This window comes from Aythya fuligula, chromosome 21 (assembly GCF_009819795.1).
Source record: "Aythya fuligula isolate bAytFul2 chromosome 21, bAytFul2.pri, whole genome shotgun sequence".
NCBI lineage: Eukaryota > Metazoa > Chordata > Aves > Anseriformes > Anatidae > Aythya > Aythya fuligula.
This window is the reverse complement of record NC_045579.1, coordinates 8,264,603-8,286,392: the sequence shown is the minus strand read 5'-3', so window position 1 is coordinate 8,286,392 and position 21,790 is coordinate 8,264,603. Positions and strand designations below refer to the sequence as shown.

The 21,790-nt window shown below is 38.6% G+C and overlaps 1 long non-coding RNA gene across 1 annotated transcript; it reads left to right on the top strand.

Annotated features, from left to right (window-relative positions):
• The first annotated feature begins 64 nt into the window (after positions 1-64).
• LOC116497680 lies at positions 65-20,910 on the top strand. The gene is made up of 4 exons (XR_004254125.1): positions 65-458; positions 804-902; positions 3,807-3,876; positions 20,447-20,910. It is a non-coding gene; the product is annotated as an uncharacterized LOC116497680 (long non-coding RNA).
• Positions 20,911-21,790: the final 880 nt, after the last annotated feature.

The window sequence follows — 21,790 nt, the reverse complement described above, 5'->3', positions numbered from 1 at the left end:
GTGCTGCTCGGCCGGGAAACCCCGGCTCGGCTCGGCTCGGCTCCTCCTCACAGCCAGCCCCCGGCACGGCGCCGCCCCGCTACCCAACCCGGCGGCGCCCAAGGCTTCCTTCGTTCCCCTAAGGCAGTGCTCTGCTCCCTTAGCCCCTCTGAAGCGTGTGGAGGCTGCAAAAAAAAAGGGGGTTTGCTGTCGAGAAGGGCGCTGGAGGAGTCGCTTTCCTCCGCCCCGTCCTCGGGCGCTGCCTCCTCAGCGCGGACAAAGGGCGCGGGCTGCCCGGGTTTCGCTTCCCGCCCTCACGGGGCGCCCAGGCCCGACGCCAGCTCGGCGGTGAAAAGCCCGGCGTAAACAAGAAGAAGAAGAAGGAAAAAAAAAAAAAAGAAAAAAAAAAGCCCCGAAAGTGGCGCTAAACGGTTAAAAAGAGCGTGGAGGGAGAGCAGAGAAACCTTTTTCACTGGCGTGTGAGGATATTAAACATAAGAATTGTGGGGCTTTACGCACAAATAATGGCGGAGGTGGGGGGTTGAGGCCTTAAAAAGCTGCTAGCAAGTACTAAATCCCTTTTGTATCGCCATATTTCTGTCAGGGACTTAAAGATTATGGCAGCTCTGTAGGTTTGCACCTTCATAATTATTTTTTGTGGTATCACTTTCAAGAGAACTTGCAGGGCCAAAGTTTCCAGGGACTTATTTTCATATTCTACTTCCAGGATAAGCATCCATTTCTCCTCTGGAAGGCATTGTAGAAAAGAGTAAATCAAAAAATAACAGAATGTGGAAAAAAAAATAATAATTTCTGTTTTACAGACTGGACCTCACGTAACCCAGGCAGGACAGATGTTACCAATATGGATTCATTTCACTTAAGTGCTCATACACTAAAACTTCATTACTTATTAATAGAAAGTAAGTACATAGTATTGCATCATTTTTTTTCCTATCAACATATATCTGTTTTCCCACTATTTGTTCATACAACAGGAAAAAGCTAAAATAAAAAGTTAGGAATAAAAAAAATTTGAAGAGATACTTAAAAGCCTATCTGGAAAGATTATGTTCTAATAAAATTGAATTTAATTTTAAAAAGGTTAAAGAGTCCACTTTTTTTCTCTGCAAAGTTCCAGCCTAGCAGAATTTAAAACAAAAAAACTGCTACTTGCCATCATGCTTTCTGAGAAAGGTAGGTTTGGTTACCTGTAATTAGTAAGAGAAAGCATAGGTTTGTCAATTAAACTGTAGGAAAGTGGGTTAGCAATTATTCAGGTTGTCTGTTAAAAACAACTGCTATAACCTGGTGTGGTTAAACCTTTGTTTTATAATAATCAAATGTTTGTTTTTAAATAACTTATGTGCTCTGTTAAGGCTTTAGTTCTTTGCCCTGAGATTTCCAAGTAGCAAAATAGGAAATTTACTGAAATTAGAATAAAACATTCATTACCTATAGTCGCAAATTGCTTCTATTTTGTTTGGCAGCCATAGGGAAATAATTTCTTTTCCATCCCCTCCAAGAAATAGGCATGTGTGTTCATCATGAACAGGAATTGCCCTCTTAAAATCTGTGGAGGCACTTGGAGATGTATGTAAATATGCTTGAGAATGGAGGTAGAAATTTGTCTTGCATTCCAATCAGCAAAATACAGATTAAATTGAACTACTGAAGAAACAACACAACAAGCTTATTAGATACATACAAAGTATTTTAGAGATCTAAAAAGCAGTTGTACATGCTGCTACAATATTTAAGTCCAATAGTCAAAATTGGAAGTGCAAGTTTTTTGTGTCCATGGGTTGTTTTTGACTGCGGAAATTTTAGGTAACACTGAATGATCTGGAAGAAACATGTATAACAAACAAACATAGATTTCTGAAGTTCATAACAAACAGTAAATAACATTTTATTTCTCTAAGAGCTCTGGTATTGAGATTTTGTTACTGAACTGGAAGATTCATTGTATGAATTGTCTATATCATAATAAAATTATAGTACCTAAACTTTTTTTTTAAAGCAAAATATACATAATTTTATCCTGTTCCAGGAATATTTAATTTAATTTTCATTCTAATTTTCTATGCATTCTCTGATTTATGAGAGCTAAAGGTAATGTCCTGTCTTGAGGTCTGTGCTACACCAACTCTTAAAATCTGTGGAGTTTGGTTAAGGAAATAGGACAGGACAAATAGAGATTATCTGCTGAGTGACAACTAATTCTTTCACCACACCTATTCTTTTGTAAAAACGCAACTGTGCAGTAGTTCCTGTTTCTGATCCGGTGTCTTAATTAAGTCTCATCTCCAGTGAAAAATTTGATTGATATATAGCTATACTACTAGCATGAAAAGAGATTATGAAGACTGGAAATTGTTGTTGACAGGGTGGAGGGTTGTTTGAGGTGGTGTGTTTTTTTTTCTGGTTTGATTGTATTGGGGTTTTCTTAGTAAATCTGTTTGGACAAGTCAGTTGTGCTGCATTTTTAAATCTTCCTGAAGAATCGCACATAACTACGTGCAACACAATGCACAGAATGTTTCATTCTGGTGTCTTCACATAGTCCCATCCTGGAAGCTACTGTATGTACATTATTTTTAATACTTTTTTTCATTTTTAACCTTTTTTTTTTTTGTATGTGCGTATAGATACATACAAAACCCATCCTAGACTGTATTTGGCGCAAGTGTGCAACAGTCACCAGAAATAACTGGACTTAATCCATGTATGAGTTTATCTGTTTCTGTGTCACATTACCATTTTAGATTTTTTTAAAAAAAGTTGGTAACTAAAATTTTAGCTGAAATTAGCTGCTAATACCTGAAGACCTAATACACATAATTAACGATTTTTTTTATTATTTTTTTTTTAAAGAGTACAGTTTGAGGTAGCTCAATAGACCTGAAATAAATAGGAAATGTAACTCACGTTAATTTCACAAAAGAGTGAGAATTCTCATGCCAGGGGCTTCCATGCATGCTAGGAGTAGGTCAACTGAAGCAAAAAGAGATTTTTTTCCTCAAGAAGCTTGATTTAGATCTGAAGAAAACCTCCCGTAAACAGGTTGCTCCATAATTCTCAGTTGCAAAATCTCTTGCACCTTTTTCTCAATCGTCTTGTATTAACCCTTTTATAGAGCATGCCAAATTAGATAAATCTTTAGATAGATTCACTGGTTTATGTGTCTCTTCAATTGTTTCAAACATGAAGACAAAACTAGCCCAAGTCTATAGTATTTGGTGTGCTGCTAGAACACCTGTTTTTGCAGGCTGCTCTGTCATTCAAAACCTGCATGTTACAGTGCACCACAGCACACTGGTGAAGCTATGGAATATCATTGTTTCAAGTTATTCACTGAACACAAAAGAGGTGGTTGTTAAAATGGCCACCTCAGTAAATACTGTATATATACTATGAAACTTTTCCAAACAGGAAACGATTATGCCACACAAATTTATATTTATTATCAATTCCTGATTTATAGGACATCTGCTTAAAGAGAGCCAGTTACTGCATACACATATAAAATTGCTTTTTGGTTCCAGCCCCCAGGATCTGCTTTCCCTCTTATATATGTGTGTCTGCCATCACTGATAAAAACAAAGGTTACTAAGAGTCTTTAAAATACCTGTGAAATAGACTTAAGAATCTTGATGACCAAAAAAATGCCACTTTTCTTCCCTGATCTAAGATGGTTTTGCAATTAGAAAATAAGGGTGGAGTACTGCCTAGGAGGGAAAATCCCAGAATGTTTTTTACTTTCTGGTCTTTTCACATCTGTATCATAGTCATCAGACCTGTAAAATTCTGTTTTACATTTGCAGGACACCACACCATGCAACTTGGGGGCTCAGATGGCCACAGGCATCCTACTCAGACATCTCCGCTGCAGAGGTAATAACCTTCATTGAATGTGTGGATGAGACAGATTGCGTTAATGAACTGCTTCAGGCATCCCAACTATACCTTTTGTCAAACATATGGCTGTATCTTTACCACTAAGGCAATTAGAAATACAGAGCTGGAAGGTGCAGTTGAGTTTCTGAGTCCAGAAGCTCATACGACAAGTAACCATGCCATGGGATGGCCTTTGAAAGCTGTGGAAACTGTTTAGAAACAGTTAAATTTCTCATTCAGTGATGCTGTTATGTATAGAACAGTGTTTTTGGAGGAATCCATGCTGGATCTTGATCAATATAACAGTTAAAAAGACAACTGTTGCTTGTCTTAGACTGCAGGAGTAGGAAATCTTGTTCAAAAGCAGAAAGATAGAAGAACGGATATTACATAGTCCTGAGAGAAGGTGTTCTTGTTAAACAAGAAGAGCAAGGATGTAACTTGGTCCCGAAAGTATTAATGAGTACAAGTTTTATTTGCAAGTGAAATTGCCTTGTATACTGCTTAGAAACATATTACATTCATGTTTTATTGAATGTTTTGTCAGTATTTTTGTAATTGCTTAGAATCCAATTCATTTTTGCATACGAATAGCATTGTTATTGCATTTTTGTAATCAAAATTTACATATTCTTGTCTGAGTAAATATACTGCATGATTCTTACGGTAACTTCAGATGATCCTGGACTTTGAAAGAGTAATTGTCACCAAACAGGTATAAATTACACTGTAAAGGGCAAAACCCAGCACTTACCAAAACTGTGTAGCACCCGAGATGGTATAAAAATACTTGAGAAATAGAAAGTTATTTATTTTGCCTACTTCTCCATTTGTGACATCCCAGGTGAGTGTTTCTAATGAATTTACCCAAAATAATAACTCAGGAAAGCACCTTGTATTCTGGTATCATCACACCAACACGATTTTCCATTGCAGTGTATTTTGTCTGCCTTTGTATTCCTTGATTTCTAGTAGGCAGAATAGCGTACGTTCTACAAAAACTGCAGAGATTCATAGAATATTCACTTATTTTGATTTTGCTTCAAGTTCTCACCTATTTGGTCCTATTTTTCCACCAAAATTAAACGACACAGTGCATTTCAGCTCAGCTACGCATCATTCCCAAGTTTATTCTGAGGATCAGGAACTCTGATTTATTTCTTAAACCGATTTGTAACTGTTCAACCTGTTGTTCTTTGACAGTTCTTTAACAATTAAGTTAAAATCATGCTGCTGCTTTCCTAGGAAGGACCTACGTAGCAGAATATCAAGATGATTCGTTAAAGGGAATAAATAAAAGCTTTCCGAACAGAAACACTCAGTGAGTCCAGGCAGAGGAAAAAGTAGGAGTAACTGAGTCTCCTTAGCTACATTCTGCAGTCTCACAGTTTCTTTCAGCTTGCCTATTACAATGGAACTAAAAAGTTATTTTAAAATGAATTCTGAGAACAAAACATGAAATTAACAAAACATTTTTAGTCAGAAGAGAATATAATATAATTGACATGATTTTAAAGTAGCATAAACTAGCTTTGCAAGTCGTCATGTAATTTAGCACAAAAAGGCAGGAAGTTTCTTAACTAGTACAGTCTTGGAAGATGATATTGAACTTATGGTATGGATTATTGTGGTTCATCTATGAAATTGATTCAAGAATACTTAATTCAGAATTGTTGAGAGACTTGGAAAATTGCTCTAAAATCTTTTGGAAAAAAAAAAAAATCTACGTGTTAAGCCAAGCAGAGCAGTCCTGAAGGACCACACTATCCTATAGATTTAATTCCACTGCATATGCGTGTGTTATTGTGAATGTAATAAGCATATCATAGAATCATAGAATATCCTGAGTTGGAAGGGACCCTTAAGGATCATCAAGTCCAACTCTTGACACCGCACAGGTCTAACCAAAAGTTCAGACCATGTGCCTAAGTGCACAGTCCAATCTCTTCTTAAATTCAGACAGGCTCGGTGCAGTGACCACTTCCCTGGGGAGCCTGTTCCAGTGTGCAACCACCCTCTCTGTGAAGAACCCCCTCCTGACATCCAGCCTAAATTTCCCCTGCCTCAGCTTAACCCCGTTCCCGCAGGTCCTGTCAGTAGTGTTAATGGAGAAAAGGTCTCCTGCCTCTCGACAATATAAATTATATGACAGTAAATCTCATTCTTAAAAGCAGAATAAGCTACATGGGGACAGTACACACTGACAAGCATATGTCCAAAAAGGAATTATGCATATTTTTGTTTTGTCATAAATTCTGGTTGAGAAAGTTTTATTTCTAGAGAAAAAACGTATTCAGTTCCTGTCGCCTTGTGACCCAATTAAGATCAACGCTACGCATCTCTGACTTCAGCAGTCATAAAAAATCATTGCCTAGTTCCTGAATGGGATTGTTATATTTAGCAGATCTTGAAGCATTTCCTAAAGCCAAAATATATCACTACTTTTGTCTTAGACATAGAAAACTGATGGATAACCATGTGAAATTATTTAGCCGCTACCACCTAGCAGTTTATGGAAAGAAGTGAAAAGAAAGGTTAGTGCTGCTTGAACCTGGATCTATGGCACTGACTACAAGGAATACTAATTTTATACTGTGATACAATCATACAGAGTGATCCAAATATATAATTTTGCAATCTATATTTATACTTGTTCTACAAACTAACAGAGCTCATCTGCTGGGAGTAAGCTCTGTTCTGAATTTTCCTATATGTTCAGCTTACAACCTTGAAGCATATATGAGTGTCTCAAGGTTGGTCCAAGCCTGTTTGCACACTTAACTGCTTTTTTTTTTTTTTCTCCTTTTTTTGAAGCGAGCCAGAAGAATATTTTTTGTGCTTTTTTTTCCTACAACCAGAACTGTATCAGAAATCTTTTCCATGTCCTTGTGATTGTAGGAGATCTTGTTCTGTTTTTCTTTCATATTCAAATGTGTGTTGTTTACTTGTTTATTTTTTCCTTATATCTTGAAGCTCAGCAAGCCATAAATCAACTTCTTAAAAGTCCTCTGGTGCTGGAACATGACAAAGAGACTGGAAAGCTGCCCTTTCTGGGCAAATGATGTTTTGCAACATGATGAAATCCCTTAGTGGCATGAAACAAACGTTGCACTGGTTTGAATCACAGCAAACAGAACAGGGGAGAATATAGAATTTAAAATATATAGAATATAAAATAGCATCTTCTTAAAAAGTTCTTACCACACACCCAGCATAGGTTGTTTGGAGGTGAGATGGATCCAAAGCAGTAAGTGAACAGGTATTAATGAGCAAGTAAATGGACATATTTCTTGTATGGACACCCATCCTGCAGCTATAATAGTAACAAAAGGGCATTGTTACAGTCTTAGAAATAAGATTCTACAGGGTCTGTACATATATGGATATATCTATTTGTAAATACACATGCATACACACTAACTGTACACAGACTTTTAAGTAACTGATCTTTTCAGTTGCATGAATGCAGAAGAAGCGATTTGAGTAAAAGCCTAAAGCCTATTATTTTTCCATTTAAAGGGACTTTCCTCAAGGGTGTAATTGTCTCATTGGGCAACTAACAGGAAAACAACTGGTACCCTGGAGATGCTGAGAATTTAGAATCCACATTGAGATTTCAGCCTAGTTACTAAACTTTCCATGATGTCAGATGCATCAGACCTGTGGTGAAGTTTGTCTGCAGGAAATACCTTCAAGTACAAAAAAGAATCTGCTTATCTAGCTACATGTCAGATTCCTGTAGAAGATTCTTCAATCCGTGACATAACAGTTCAGAAAGTGGGCACAGGTGTCACAGTGAAATAGCTACCAAATGTTGAATTACTGAGCAGGGTGCTGTACTTTCAAAAAGAGTTATATTTATTTCATTGCTGCAGTTGCAGTAAAGCTTCAGTTCTGGAATCTGCAGCAGTAAACAAAAACTGCATTCATAAGGCAAAAGTATTTGGAGTAGGGGACTCGTATCACTCTCTTTGGAGAATCTATGTTTAGCCAAACAAAGCCTGTTTGTGGTAAAGGAAAAGGATGAGGCATGCTTAGAAAATTCAGTAGTTATTCATTTAATTGCAAGAGATAATAAAATGAGCAGATTCAATAATGGTTACTTTACGTATTGCAAAAGTAAGCATTTATTTCAGAAAATATACTGGAACTGAGCAAAATGGTCTGAAAAATAGGTAACTTCCAGTATCCATGTCAAGCAAAATTGGCAACTGAATTCAGCCCAACCACTCTGTTAATGCAGTGGAAGAGAACTCAGTGAAGAGAAAAAAAAAAAATAAAAATACACCAATCTTACTGTTTCAGAAGAAAAAAAATCTGTTATGTTATAGAAGATTCGTAGAGGATATTTGTAGACCATGACAATTTCTCCTAAAAATGCTAAAAAGAATTGAGATGTTAGCAAGCAGGACTCTAATCTATGTTGCTGTTCAGTTGCTGATAAGAAAAAAGACTTGAAACAAATCTACTTCCTTAGCTCTCTAAAAATTCATATCTTTTCAACATGAGAGCAAGTCCTCTAATTTAGTAAAAAAAAAAGAGAACTTTCTTGTGACCTCTGAGACTCGGGTACAGTAAACATCCCAAATCTCAAACCAGTTGTCAGAGATCCTAATTCTGCAAGACCCTTTCTTGTGAGCACCTGTTCAAAAAAGATGTGCTTATAAAATTCATGTTTCCAAGCAACAAGCCAAACAAAGTAAAACATCACTGTCAGGGGAACTGACAGAGGCAGTGGCCTCATTAGTAAAGTCTGATTTTCTGAGGCCAAGCAGTACTATTCCAAGAGTTCAGGGGAGATTTTAAGTTACATGACATGCAGGAGTTTTACCCTTGTCTTAACAGAGCCATAACGTCACAGGACTTGAAATTCTGGAGTTGGAGACTGATCTTTTCAGTTTTATTCTTGGCTTAGGTATGGAGTCTGATTTTGGATGAATTGTTTAGTTCGTTTTATGCGCAGCAGTGAGGAATGGACATAATCATGCACAATGGTATTGCAAACTTAAAACAGTAACATTTCCAATATATTTCGAGATTTTGGAGGTTGGAAGAAAGGAAGAAATTGTAGCTATTGTTGCTGCTGTTACTGAGTTCTGTTTGTCAGTTCTAGAAATAGGATTTGAAATCCATTGGCAGGGATATGGGACAAGTTACTATGGTTTTTTTGGTGGGATTCACATGTGGAAATATGTGCTTGAGCCAGCAGGAAGTCTCTCTTCGGGAAGAATTAATGTGTGAGTAAATAAACAGCAGGCAAAACTAGTTTCTTGTACAAATTACACATCATGGAATAAATTAAGCCCTTCTACATGTATACATTTGCTTAAAACTATTGAAAACAATTTTGGTGGAAAATATTTTGAAAACCTTAGAACACAGATTTGGACTAGTGTTTTAAAGGGTTAAGGCAAGCATTCACAAACTAGATAGCCAAAGTAACATAAACCACAGGCTTTTCCCACTGATAACAGGTCTCCATGAACATGCACAAAACTAGGAAGAGAACCCACAAACAAGCAATGTGATTAGTTATTTCTCCAGAAGCTGTAGCTTTCAGTTAGCTGAACAAAATAGTTTTGGATAAATTCTATTCTTAGGTGATTATTATGTGCCAAATTTTGATGCTTGATTGAAGACATTTTTTACTTGTAAACTGTAACAGCTGGAAACCAGGTTTTATATTATACTGTGAACAACATGGTAACAATTTTTTTTTACGTAAGAAAGCTCAGCAACAGAGCTATAATATTTCCTGTGTGTGTTTAGGCTGAGTTATGCTGTTATATTACTGATGTGTATTATGCTAATGCAATAAAACATAAAGACTATTGTATCTTTTGTATCTTCTACCACAGTGGTACCAGTAGGGATTTGCATTGGTAATATAACAGCAGCAGAACAATTTAGAGAATTGTTGAAGTTTCCTTTTTGAGGTTATGGATCCAGGCCTACAAGTCAGTAAAATTCCCCACTAACTTCAGTGACTCCTGAAAGGTTTAGAACTAGAAAAAAACAACACCATGAAAGACAGACACAGCAATATGCTATTCATCACTTAATTAAAAACACAACATATATGGTGACAATTTCAAATAAGTGAACTTACTGCACTATTTGAACAGCTTAGATTGCTGGGCAGTGTTTTTAAGAATCATTTTAAAATACTAAATTCAAAGGAAAGAAAACAAGTGATCAAGTAGTTTCATTTTTCCATGTTAATACCTTTTACTTAAATTTTTGGACATATGGATTATGGACTACCATGATAATATGCCTGAAGATGTTTTAAAGAATATGTCAGAGGAGAAAAAAAAATAAAAGACACCCCAAAAAACAGTTCCTATCCATAACATCCTATAGTATTAGACACTCAAGAAGCGAATGTACTTCTCACAATTTAAAATGTGTTTGCTTTTTTTTGCATTTAATTTGTTTTTTTTTTATCAGATTAGTCAATTGCAGTTTTTGCATCTCCTATATTTCTTTACTGGGGGCATGTGTGTGTTAAATCCTCATAAGAAATGTAATACAAATAACCAGGAATGACATTTTCAGCATTTTTAATAAAATCTTTTTCTGCTATCAAAATTAATGTTGGAGTCTCAGCTAAAAGCATTATGTGGTTTATTAATACGCACTAGTCAGCAGGTCTACATCTAGATAGACTATCACCCTTGGGCATTTGTTATTGACTGTACTGCCATTTATTATGTATTAATCTGCTACTGTGAGCATCTGAATGTGGCCAAAGCTCTGTGAGTCCTTTTTCCTCGTACATATGCATGAGCAAGTGGGTGATGTGGTAGGGGTTTTAAACACTCGCCACTCTCCAAAGCAAGCGATTGCATTTGGCACTGAGGTGAGTCCCAGTTTCATGCTTTCATGCTTTGTGCCAGCCTGGTAGTAAGCTGCACGTTAGTAACACAAGGCTGTCAGATTTGATCCAAGGGCAGTGTTCTGCTATGCGTGGACTGCACTATTTTATTTCCAACACCACACTTGCTTAACCTGGGCTGCAGCTAAATCAGCCCCGTGTACTTCTGCCCACAGGTATGGTGATAAAATCGAGGGGAGGTCTCAGGAATGGATAGATTCAATTGGAGCAGGGGGTGGTGGTAAGAGAGCTGTAGCTCTTCCTGTCCTCCTCCTCCTCCTATTGTAACTAGTGGGAAGAGTCTGCATCCTGCAACACATGACGAGCAATTAGCCGCTCAGGCCTCTCCCCCCCTGCTCATGTTGCTGCTGTACTGCTGTCTCTTCTGGCTGTGCTAGCAAAAGGTACTGAAGCAGGTGTTGCTGCTGTTCCTCTCCCCAGCATAGCATGTTCTGTTCTGGAGGTAGGTCAGTGATAGAATAAACTATGCCTGTCGAGCTTAGTCATAACCGCTCTGCAAATGCTTCATGCTGGTTTTGTTATACCCAGAAAGCATTCTTGTAGGGAACACGTTCACCATGTAGTGAAGCACTAGTAGCACAGCCACACACCCTAGAGATAGCTCTACAGGCAGGTTTCAGAACTGAAAGCATCAGAAGCTGCTTTTGTGTATTGCCACACCTGGATTTAGCCCAGCTGTACAGCGCTTCCATACCACAGCTGTGCCACCTCTGCCATCCTGGCGAGGACCTTGGCACGTACACAAATGCCATGAGGTAGTTCCAGTTTGTACAGCCCTAGCTCAGAGGTCTTTAATGTTGTGTCACACTTTGTGCATTGTTGTTCTCCTAGCACACCTAACGTGCTGCCAGAACTTAGTTATAACACATTGTTTGTTTGTTTTTATTTTTGTTGTTGTAGTACTTTTTTTTCCCCATATCTATTTCAATCTGAGGCTTAAAGCAGACTGGCCATCAGCCCAGAAACTAGCAAGTTGTTTTTAAAGGACACCAAAACCTAGATAAAAATCAAGCAATTGAGATTAGCCTGTTAAAATTAGTTTTACCTTAGATGACAACTTGATCCAGGTCTGGTTTCCTGTAGTTCTTACTCTGTAGTTGTGGCACATTTATATTATGGCAAAGTACCGACTGTCATCAGTAAAGGTTTTGCCTGGTTTGCTGTAGAAGTAGGACTGAATGGTGAAAACAGTCACCTTTGACACACACTTTGGTGATGCTTGCTTTAGGGACTAGGTTCAGCTTTGTAGACAGCTAGAAAATGCAACTCAACTGTTAAGAATATTTTGGGGATTAAGTCTTGTCATTAAGAACCACTTGGTCTGTTGTGCTGCCTGTCCTGTACGCTGCAGCTGAAGGTACTGGGTGTAAAGGCTAACTGTTCTACAGTCAGCTGAGTTTCCACACAGCACAGGCAAGGCTTAAATATATTCCCTGCTGTTCTGCATATAAGGAGGTGGAGGAAGGAAATCTGGAGAGGAAGCTGAACTTCCTGTGCCAGAGTTTTTATACTAGAGCCTTCCCTGAATTCAAAACAATGCAGCAACAGCTTAAAATATGAATCACTAGAACTGCAGACATGCAGGATTTGATTGTCTGCCAGGAAGACCCCACAACTGTGATTAGGGATTCATGTGTTTTTTGTAAATCCATAACAGAAACAATCTGACTCATTTGTAGACCTAGCAGTTGCCTTTTTCTTCCCCCACCCCATCTCCAGAGTGAGAAGAAACTCCCTCTTTGTAGTTTCGTTTCTCTGAATGTTGTTTCAGATTTATGAAGTAGCTAATTTGGGCATCTGGATTAATCATGGGCACATGGATAAATGACTGCACAAGCTGAGATAAAACAAAAATGGGCACCAAATGGCCATCTTACAGGACCAGGTCTAAGCAGACAATCAGGGGAGGTAAAAAGTAAGAGGGACTGTGGAAAATAGAACTCTCAGCTAACTAACACTTGCAGCTTTATATTTTATAATTATAAATGAAGATATCACCAAACGAATCCTATAAATTACCAAGTTATCCATATCCTGATTTGGATTCCTGTTATTTAGTTATATTAGTGTTACTTAGCATCTCACACACTGATTAAAGCTTAGAGATTTGGGATTATAAATTTCAGACCTACAATAGTGAGATATGTTTGAAAAGAGGTAGGAATCAATATGAAACTTAGATTTTTTTTTTGTTATTATAGCATAGCACTAAACAATTGTTTTACAGCATTACTAGCTACAATTCCCTTAAGAAAACATTTTTTTTTCCAAATAGCTGATGATTTTGATTGAAACCTATGGGAACAAGAACGTACACTGATGAAATACAGCTTTCTTGTTGATGACAATGAGAGAAACTGGAGAAAAGGAAGATCTCTTTCTTTTCTGAGCTGCAACAGCATTATTCCTCATGTTCTTTTTTTAATCCAGGTGATTTCCTGTACGTCTAAACATCTCCCACAGGAGGGGGTACTTGCATAGCATCTTCCACCCAAAAGCACCATGCAAAGCAGTAGGTAGATTGCATTTATTTTTTGTGCTTTCAAGCAGCTCACCATTAATTAAAAAGGTCCTGTAGAAGCATCTCCTCTGCTCCGTCTGATTTAGTTGTTCCAGTTTTCTCACCACTGGGACTCAAATCAGCAGCACATTGAGCTGACCGCTGTAATCACAAGCCTGTGCTGAACTCTCACCGTATGAGATGATGCAATGCCACTCTAAGTAGCGCAATAAAAAAGCATTGCATAGGTAGCATCAAAGCATACAGCCTGCCGGCACAGTGTGAAGAGGTAAACAGGATTATTAGGTATCCAGCTCACCTGATATTTCCCATGGTTTGCTTTATGCAGCTACTTATTCTAGGCCTACATTTGGTAGAAATAAATTTAATGTCACAGTTGAATTCAGGTGAAATTCCTAAATGATAGGATCTAGGCAATTTGGAAAGAAGATGTCATTAGATTTTGATAATTACGGGATTGAAGCATCTGACATATGATGAGAAGACAAGCAAGCTGGGTTTCTTTAGCCTCAAGGCTCAGGTGAGATTATGCCAATGGTGGTATACAACACCTGATGGGAAAGCATAAAGAAGGAAGAGGAGGAATTTCCTCAGTGACCCACTGACAGGGCAAGAAGCAGCAGCAGCAAACTGAAATGGGAAAAAAAAAAAAATCCACTCAAATGTTCAAAAAAAGCTACGTTTACTGTAAGGGTAGTCAGGCACTAGAGCAGGTTGCTCAGAAAGATGGAATCTGACTTTGAATTCTTCAAAGGGAGATTAGCTCCAGAGCAAGCCACTCTAGCTGACCCTGCTGCATGCAGGAGGGTTTGGCTGGGTGACATCCAGGTTTCTTCCAACCTCAACTGTTCAGTGTTTCTGTAACTTCTGTATTTAGCCAAGGGGAAGTAGGGGAAAAGCCATTTAAAGTGGTGTGTGTATAGATGCCCAGAATATCTGCGGTAGAGCTGGAATCTGTCACATTCCAGGATGTTTCTAGATTGAAAGATGGCCTTTCCTATTAGCACAGAATGTTTCTTGAATATTATAGTGAAAATAACGGAGTATATACTTCTTTATTCTCCCTATGGTCACTTGAACTTCAGGCTTTCACAGCAGGTATGGAGGACATTGTATCTAGTAGGCTTTTTGATCTCACTATGTGCTATTTTAAAGTAAGCAGTAAAAAGCATATTTCTTTTTACCTCCAAACAAAGTTAATTAAATTTCATGAGAAAGTTAAATGTTACTTTCCAGCACCTAATCTGAAAAAGCAACGTTCACCGGGGTCTCTGAGGCTCACTGGTGCCATCTCGTGGAAAAAAAAAAGCAGCTTAGGTGGAGTAACGGGCTTGGAGGGCCAGCTCTCCAGATACGCATGGCATATTTATTTTGATGGCCTTCTGGTTAGCTAGCTAGTCACAATGGTATTGCCACCTCATGCTTTAAAAAGAGCTGAAGTGACCTTATGTGCAGTGCAGAACAGCTTCCTTTTACCTCCTTCACAGGACATGGGTGTCTCTGACAAACTGCCTTTTGACAAGATATGCATCCATTTGGGAGGCATTGTCCAGGGGGTAAGTGACAGCATTTCTTGCCCCTCAGAGCTGCGCAAAGCTTCTTGCCTGGTCTGACCTGATACAGTGTGGGGCTGAAAGCAGACTCCAGAGACCTAGACTGAATTTGACTGAAGATTATATATAGACTAAAGAGTAAAGACTGAGTTTCAACAAGATAGAAATGAGCAAAATTATAAAAAGTGAGTGTACAAACTGTCAAAGGAGTAGTATTCTTTAGTGTTTACATCTAAGGTAGCATCTTGCAGGACATTTGATCCTACTACTTGATTTGAGCTACTTGGGAAAGCAAGGAAGAGGAGAGTCTGGTAAGAACCAAGCGCTTCAGTGCGGATTCAGGCATTTGTACATTTTGAAAAAAGTTATGTCTTCTATCCAAGACACCCAAAGGGAACTTTCAATATCACGTAGTCTATTTCCCCTGACAGTAATTTAAGTAAGATTTCTCTAAGTTACTCCTTTATTTAAAACTGGCTTTAAAGGCTCCTTCCCTTGCGACTAGCATCTACCTGACATGTCCATAGCTACTTGCTTAGTACTTACATATTCTAGAAAGAAAATGGGTAACAAAGGGAAGATGATCAGGAGGATATTTTCATAAGCAGCTTTTCCAGTAGTTACAGCTGTGCTGGGTATTGCACTCTCCCAGTGTGCGAATCTCAAAGGCTGTGCTTTGCTTACACTGCACGGTCTGTTTCTTTTCCCGTTGTTTGAATTTGCAGTTAGATATTTCCCAACTGCTTTGAAAAGGTAGGGAAAGAACTGGAAATGATGCCACAGAATTCTCACCTTTACATCTTGGACCAGCCATTTATTCCTTCTAGTATTCAAGTGATTACTAACTTTACAGTTTCTATGCTCTTTTAGCCCCCTGTTAAGCAAACTGCAAAACTAGGGACTGGGATACATGTGTATAGAGTGAAACCTTTCTGTTGAACCAACACGTCTAGCTTTGTTTCTGTTAAGGTAACAGTGTTTTCACATAGAAAGCTGTAGTATGGTGCAGATGCAGCAGCTAATGCTCCACAAACATAAAACTTTCTGGTAGCGGTTCTCAGAAAGCATACGTGCCAGATCTTTATAGCTGGCCATGTTTGCTGCAGGTTACTTAGCAATTCTAATACCAGAAGACCCTCTTCTGAAGCGGTACAGACAAAACGAAAATCCCAGCACTGATATGAGGCATATGCAGCCTTTGAAGTACAAAACCCACGACAGATCATAACACTTAGTTTGCCTAGATCAGGGCCCCTTTTTCATTTACGTCTATAAATCTTGTAGTAAAAAGGGTAATAAAAAAACATAATTATTGTAGAAACAGGTTTATGCAGAAATTACAGAAAGAGTTAGAAAAATTGAAAGTTTTCTTTCCAACTTATAACTTTCTGAACTCTAACTTTCAAAACCAAAGTTTTAATTAGAAACTTGAGCCAGTAGTCAGGTCCCGCCAAGCAAAACTCATAAACATTGATGTGACTAACATGTGTCCTGAAAACTAGCCAACAGTTTGAATTCAAGACTCACAGATAGCATAGAAGCCAGATCTTACTCTTTTAAATCAGTTTTTAATTTCTGTTTTGTAAGAAATGGGAGAATTATTATTTGCCAGCAAACATTTAGTCTTTCTTCAGTTATTTTGTGCAAATGTTTATTCACCTGGAGTTACCAGTTGATGGACCAGATAATAAGGGGCTTCAGTAATACAGTGCTGGTTTATTTCTGCTGAAGGCCTATTCTAGTATTAGGATTGTAACAAAGTAAAAACTATTTTTTTTTCTGGATTACATGCATGTACACTGAGGTCATCTACTCCTAGTATACAGCCATTTGTGCTGGAAGCCAGCAACCCCCTGTTCTGTGATACATGCTCTGACAAAGGTGGTGTCATAGGTTCAACATGTGGCAGTCAAAACCAAGATTGAATCCATTTCACCAGGGCATACCTCATCTTCAGTGAAGAATGACAAATGATTTTTTAATATAAAACTAACATGAGTTAGGTTTTAAAAGCAATTGCAAAAAAAACTCCCATAGATTAAACCATTTAAGTGCAATCTCCTCCCTCAGGCTGATACACCCCCCACCTCCTCCTTTTTAATTAATATTGTAACACCTAGGACCAAGTCACAGACACTATTGGAAGAGGTAACAAAGATCCCTGCACCTGCAGGAATTCCTGACTGTCTACATATTTCCAACTTGCTGCTTAATGCAGCAAACCAGCCCTCAGGCCAGTAAGATCTATTTTATTGATTGGTAGTACAGCACATACTGCACGGTGAATAAATGGTATTTGGGGCAGCGAGGCAGACAAAGGCAAATGCAAGGCAGAAAAAGAAATGGCTTTTCTCCAACTCTTACTACATCCAGACCCTATTGATGGTTCACTCTTGATGTTGCAAGTTTACCACTTATTACTCTCCAAAGATTATAATGCATTGATCATAAAAGCCATTATAGATGTACCACTTAACTTATATTGTTAATGAGCTTGGCTATAAAGGGATTTGCAACCTGAATTTCATGGCAGAGCCAAGGTATAATTTGCTCTGGGCTATAAAGCCCATGAATTATTGAGGCAATTTACTTCCAAGCCTGCATTTTCCTTCTGAGCACAAGTGCTCACGGTGAGCACATGTGTGAGAGAGAGGAGCGACAGGACTGCAAACTGCTGACAGTGATAGAAACACTGAGTTGCTCCAGCAGGATATCTCCCCATTGTAAGCTCTTGCACACAGCCAGCAAATAATTGTTTTGGCAGTTATTTTCTGCTATTTTGGACAAACGGGAGGAATTGCATGTTCAACAGTGCCAAATGAGCACCAGATTCAATTCATAACAAAAAATGCACTTTAGGTTATTACAGAGAGGAGCTTTTGCCTTAGAGATGTCACAAAACTTGTGTGGATATAGCCAGACTTCAGCAGATCTAGCGATGGTGAAGATGCTGGACTGACAAATCAGAGTTCTTAGATCCTCCCTCCAGCTAAGCTTACAGCCTGCTGTGTGACTAAAGTCTCCTGCTCAGTGTTCTGTTTGAGCCTGGTTTCCTAAGACAGTGAGGTTTTGTAATCACACTCACTCTGTCCCACCTTCCCTCTTCCCATTCCCCACACCCAGCTAATAATTCAGAATCCACTGACCAATTTCTACCAAGTTTGATGGAGAACTGGAGGTCTCAAAGACATAAAGATCCTGCAAGATTCACAAAAACAGGAGCTGGGCAGAGAAGAGGGATCTTTTAATACTCTTATTGCAGTAAAGACTGCAGCATGAGCTCACCTTTGTTTGGCACTGGAGGACGCACACAAGAAAGATCTTACACATGTCCTAACTATAAGAAAAGCTTCTACAGCAGTTTACATACCATTAAGTGTTAAGAATTTCTCACAATATATAGAAAACCAAGCTCTATTTGCTCTGCTACTCAAAGAACTCAGATGCGTTTGTTTTTTTTAATTACTTTTTATATAAGTTTTCCCCTCTAAGAACCGATTCCCACTATGGTAGGCACTGTGGGAGAGTTTCTCATGTCAAAGGACACACACCTTAAACACGGAACCAACAGGACGGGAAAAGAAACAGGGACATAAGAGAGGAAGCAGCTTTGTGAAGGTCACTGAACAGACTTCTATACACAACATGACAATAGCACACCCACAGGCAGCTGCAAGCAGATTTCCTTAGGCAGGGAATAGCAAACTTCAGCGTTATGAAGGCGAATTACTCAACACCAGTGTTTTTGACAGGACTCCACACTTCTCAGTGCATTCCTACAACAGGTGAGAGCAGCCTGATATACTAACAGTAAGACACAACCACTTGCACCAATGCTGTCAACATAGCTCTAGCGAACGATGCTGTATTTAACATCACTGAGTTAATCATGGTCATCAGCTGTCTAGATCATGGCTCCCAATACTGCCAGTACCATAGAGCTGAATTAGCGTAAGCGATCCTGAGCAGGATTCACAGACTTCTCCTGCATAAACCAGACTAATCTTGGTCTTTGGTACAAGGCTTGTTCTTACCCCTGCCAGTGGCAAAGGTATTTCTGATACCAGCTCAGTGGAATATCAGGCGATAATCGGTATCAGCAGCAGATTTATTTATTACCCAAAAGGTCAAATGAAGGGAAACATCTATCACACATTGTGTGAACAATGTATTGTAACGTAGACCTGTCAGTGACAAGTGATTTCAGACCAACCCTGAGCAGAGATAACAGTGAGTGAACTCCTGTTTGGCTAAGTGCCTCGTCTAAGATTATGTAGATATGCTTGACTGACTGCTTGATTAAAAAGTTACTGAAACCTTTAATGTGTCCATTCAACTTCACTTCTCTGCTCTGGGTTTTTTTTTCTAAAGTGTTTAATTAAAGCATTTTTAGAGAGGGCAAATGTACAGATTAATTCTTTACAAGTGGAAATATGCTGATCCTGGATCCTCCTGAAAGGCTCTTTTATATTACCACCAGGGATAGCGCATTTCTCATGAAAGGCTTTTGTTTTAGAAATTCACAGTTTAAGACCACCATAGCACTAATAAATAGTATCCATTATAGCATCTTGTTTTGAAGCTTCAGAATACTTTTAAGAACTGGCTATAAATAATACATAGATAGACATCAATTTAATTCTCATTGATATGCATCTGCTTCCAGTTGCTCTTTGATGGCTCGCAAAGAGCCAAAGGAAGCACTGTGTAAGATTCCTGACCAAAAATCAAGATGTTATACCTAGCTGGAAACAGGAGCAAAACTGAATGTAAGCTAGGCTCTTTTTCTGCAGTTGATGCTTACTGTATGTCCTCTACTAGTACAGAATCCAATTCTAGAAGAAAACTAGTTATCTACATTCCAAATGCTTTCACTGATGAAACCAGACTCATCATACATGAGAACAATTGAAACGTAAGAAGAATCCATTATTCTCCATTCCCCTTCATGGGCTCAGTAGGGGAAATAAAGGAACACCATGTCTGTCTAGGTTGGGAGTTTCTGAAAGCATCTTTGTTCCTGCTTGAGCCTCACTAAGAGGCACTGACAATACTACAAGGTTTTCTAGAATCACAAAGTCAGATCCCCCACAGAGATAAACAGAGCTAGCAAGAACACAAAGCAAAAATCAGAAAAGAAACATTTGTGAAAAGCGGCAATAGAAGTGAAAACAATACTAATTTCCATTCCACATTTTCATATTTTCTAGATGGGTTTTAAAATGTTAATTGAAATAAATAAATTAATTTTAACTTACCACATAGGAGGGTTAAGAACCTGTAATATTCTCCTCTATTCCTATTACAAAAATACAGGTTAAACAGGAGCTGGTTCCTGAACCTAATTTTATACACGTTAACAAGAAATTTTTGCCTTTCTCTGCCTTGCCCGATTAATCAGATGAGACCCAGGTGATCAATGGACACTCTTTTTCCATTCTACTTCCTGCTATTTGGGGTAATGCAAAGCATATGGGAACATTGTTTTCAAGCTGTTACATCTGTAGAGCAGGATTGAGGCTATCTCCATTTTAATTCTTTTTCCAACATAGATAATTAAGTGATTATTTTCTCTCACTGTGTTCCCACGTGCAGGAGTGATTCTAATTGACGGCCTGGACTTTCCACACAAATACAGCTATCCCCAAAGTAAGAAGAGAGCTCTGTTTGCTGCAGGTATTTACATGGAATTTGTAAGAGTCAGATCTCATTTGTGAGTGTGTAGCATTTCGTGTTTTGATGTTGGGTCTAACAGAACTATCATTCCCCATAACCAAATGGAAAGAGATCTCCTCACGGTTTGGTAGGTAGTCGGCCAGGTACTACTGGCAGCTCACAGGACAGAAGTGTTGTAAAAGCAAAAGCATGCAGGGAAGTCAAACCGTTGTGATTTTATTCCTGTACTCCTCAAGCAAGCTCAGTCCTTGCACTGCAGGGTGAGCTCTGCAGACCTGAGCAAAACCCAGCCTCAAAACCGCTCTCACCTCTTGGCAACACCGAGATATCCTTCACGAAGCTGCTACAAGTGGCGATGTAACAACACACTGAGAAGTGAAGGAGTGCCCTCTTGTGTCAGTCACTGTTCTTTTCATTTGCCTGATGTTATATTCCTGTCTTTATTAGTGAATGAGCACTCTGCCTTTTCCCTTCAACAGTTTTGGAGAATTCAGTGTTTTAGCCCATTAATTGCTGTGGTAAGAAACAAAATTGGAAATTCTGAGTAATACAGACATATAGTTATCACTTAGACAAGACAGAAGACAAAACGTACAGAGATACCATGTTGGCTAACTGCCAGTTAGGCAAAATGTGCAGAAGTGCTAAGTGGGGATGGTCTTTGTCTGCAAAAATCTTACGAGGACATTACTTCTGATGAGCTGGATGCAGAAAGCCAGTAAGTAGACAGCTCTGGTGGCTACATAAGGTAGGGCATTACATATGATTTCAGCTGACACCAACTTCTCCAATCAAGTAGCAAGTTATTTTTGTAGCAAGAGGACTAGAAAGTGAACTCTGTGATCATGTTTCAGGGTACTTTCCAGTTTCTCTACAACAATGTAAGTGATGCTTAGTTTCTGTAACACTCGTCTTTATAGCAAAGCCTGTTTCTAAACCATGCACCTGAAGGCAATTCAGCATGCTATTTGATGATTTTGATCAGCGTTAAGGGAGTGGTGGTCACTACACAGCAGTTTAATGCAACACAGTTCAGCTGATCCTTCAGTAGATGGCAATAAAAGCATGTTTACTTGAGGAAATCAAAGTGCCATCCTATTCTTGAGTAGACATTATACAGAAATTATGGGTATCTCGTGATCTTAGTTTTTCATTTAATCTAGTTTCACTTAAAAATAACACTTGCTTCTTATCTGCTTGGATATCTGAGGTGAGCAGGAAATACATTTTCATTGATAAACGCTACTAATACTGAAGTCTTGC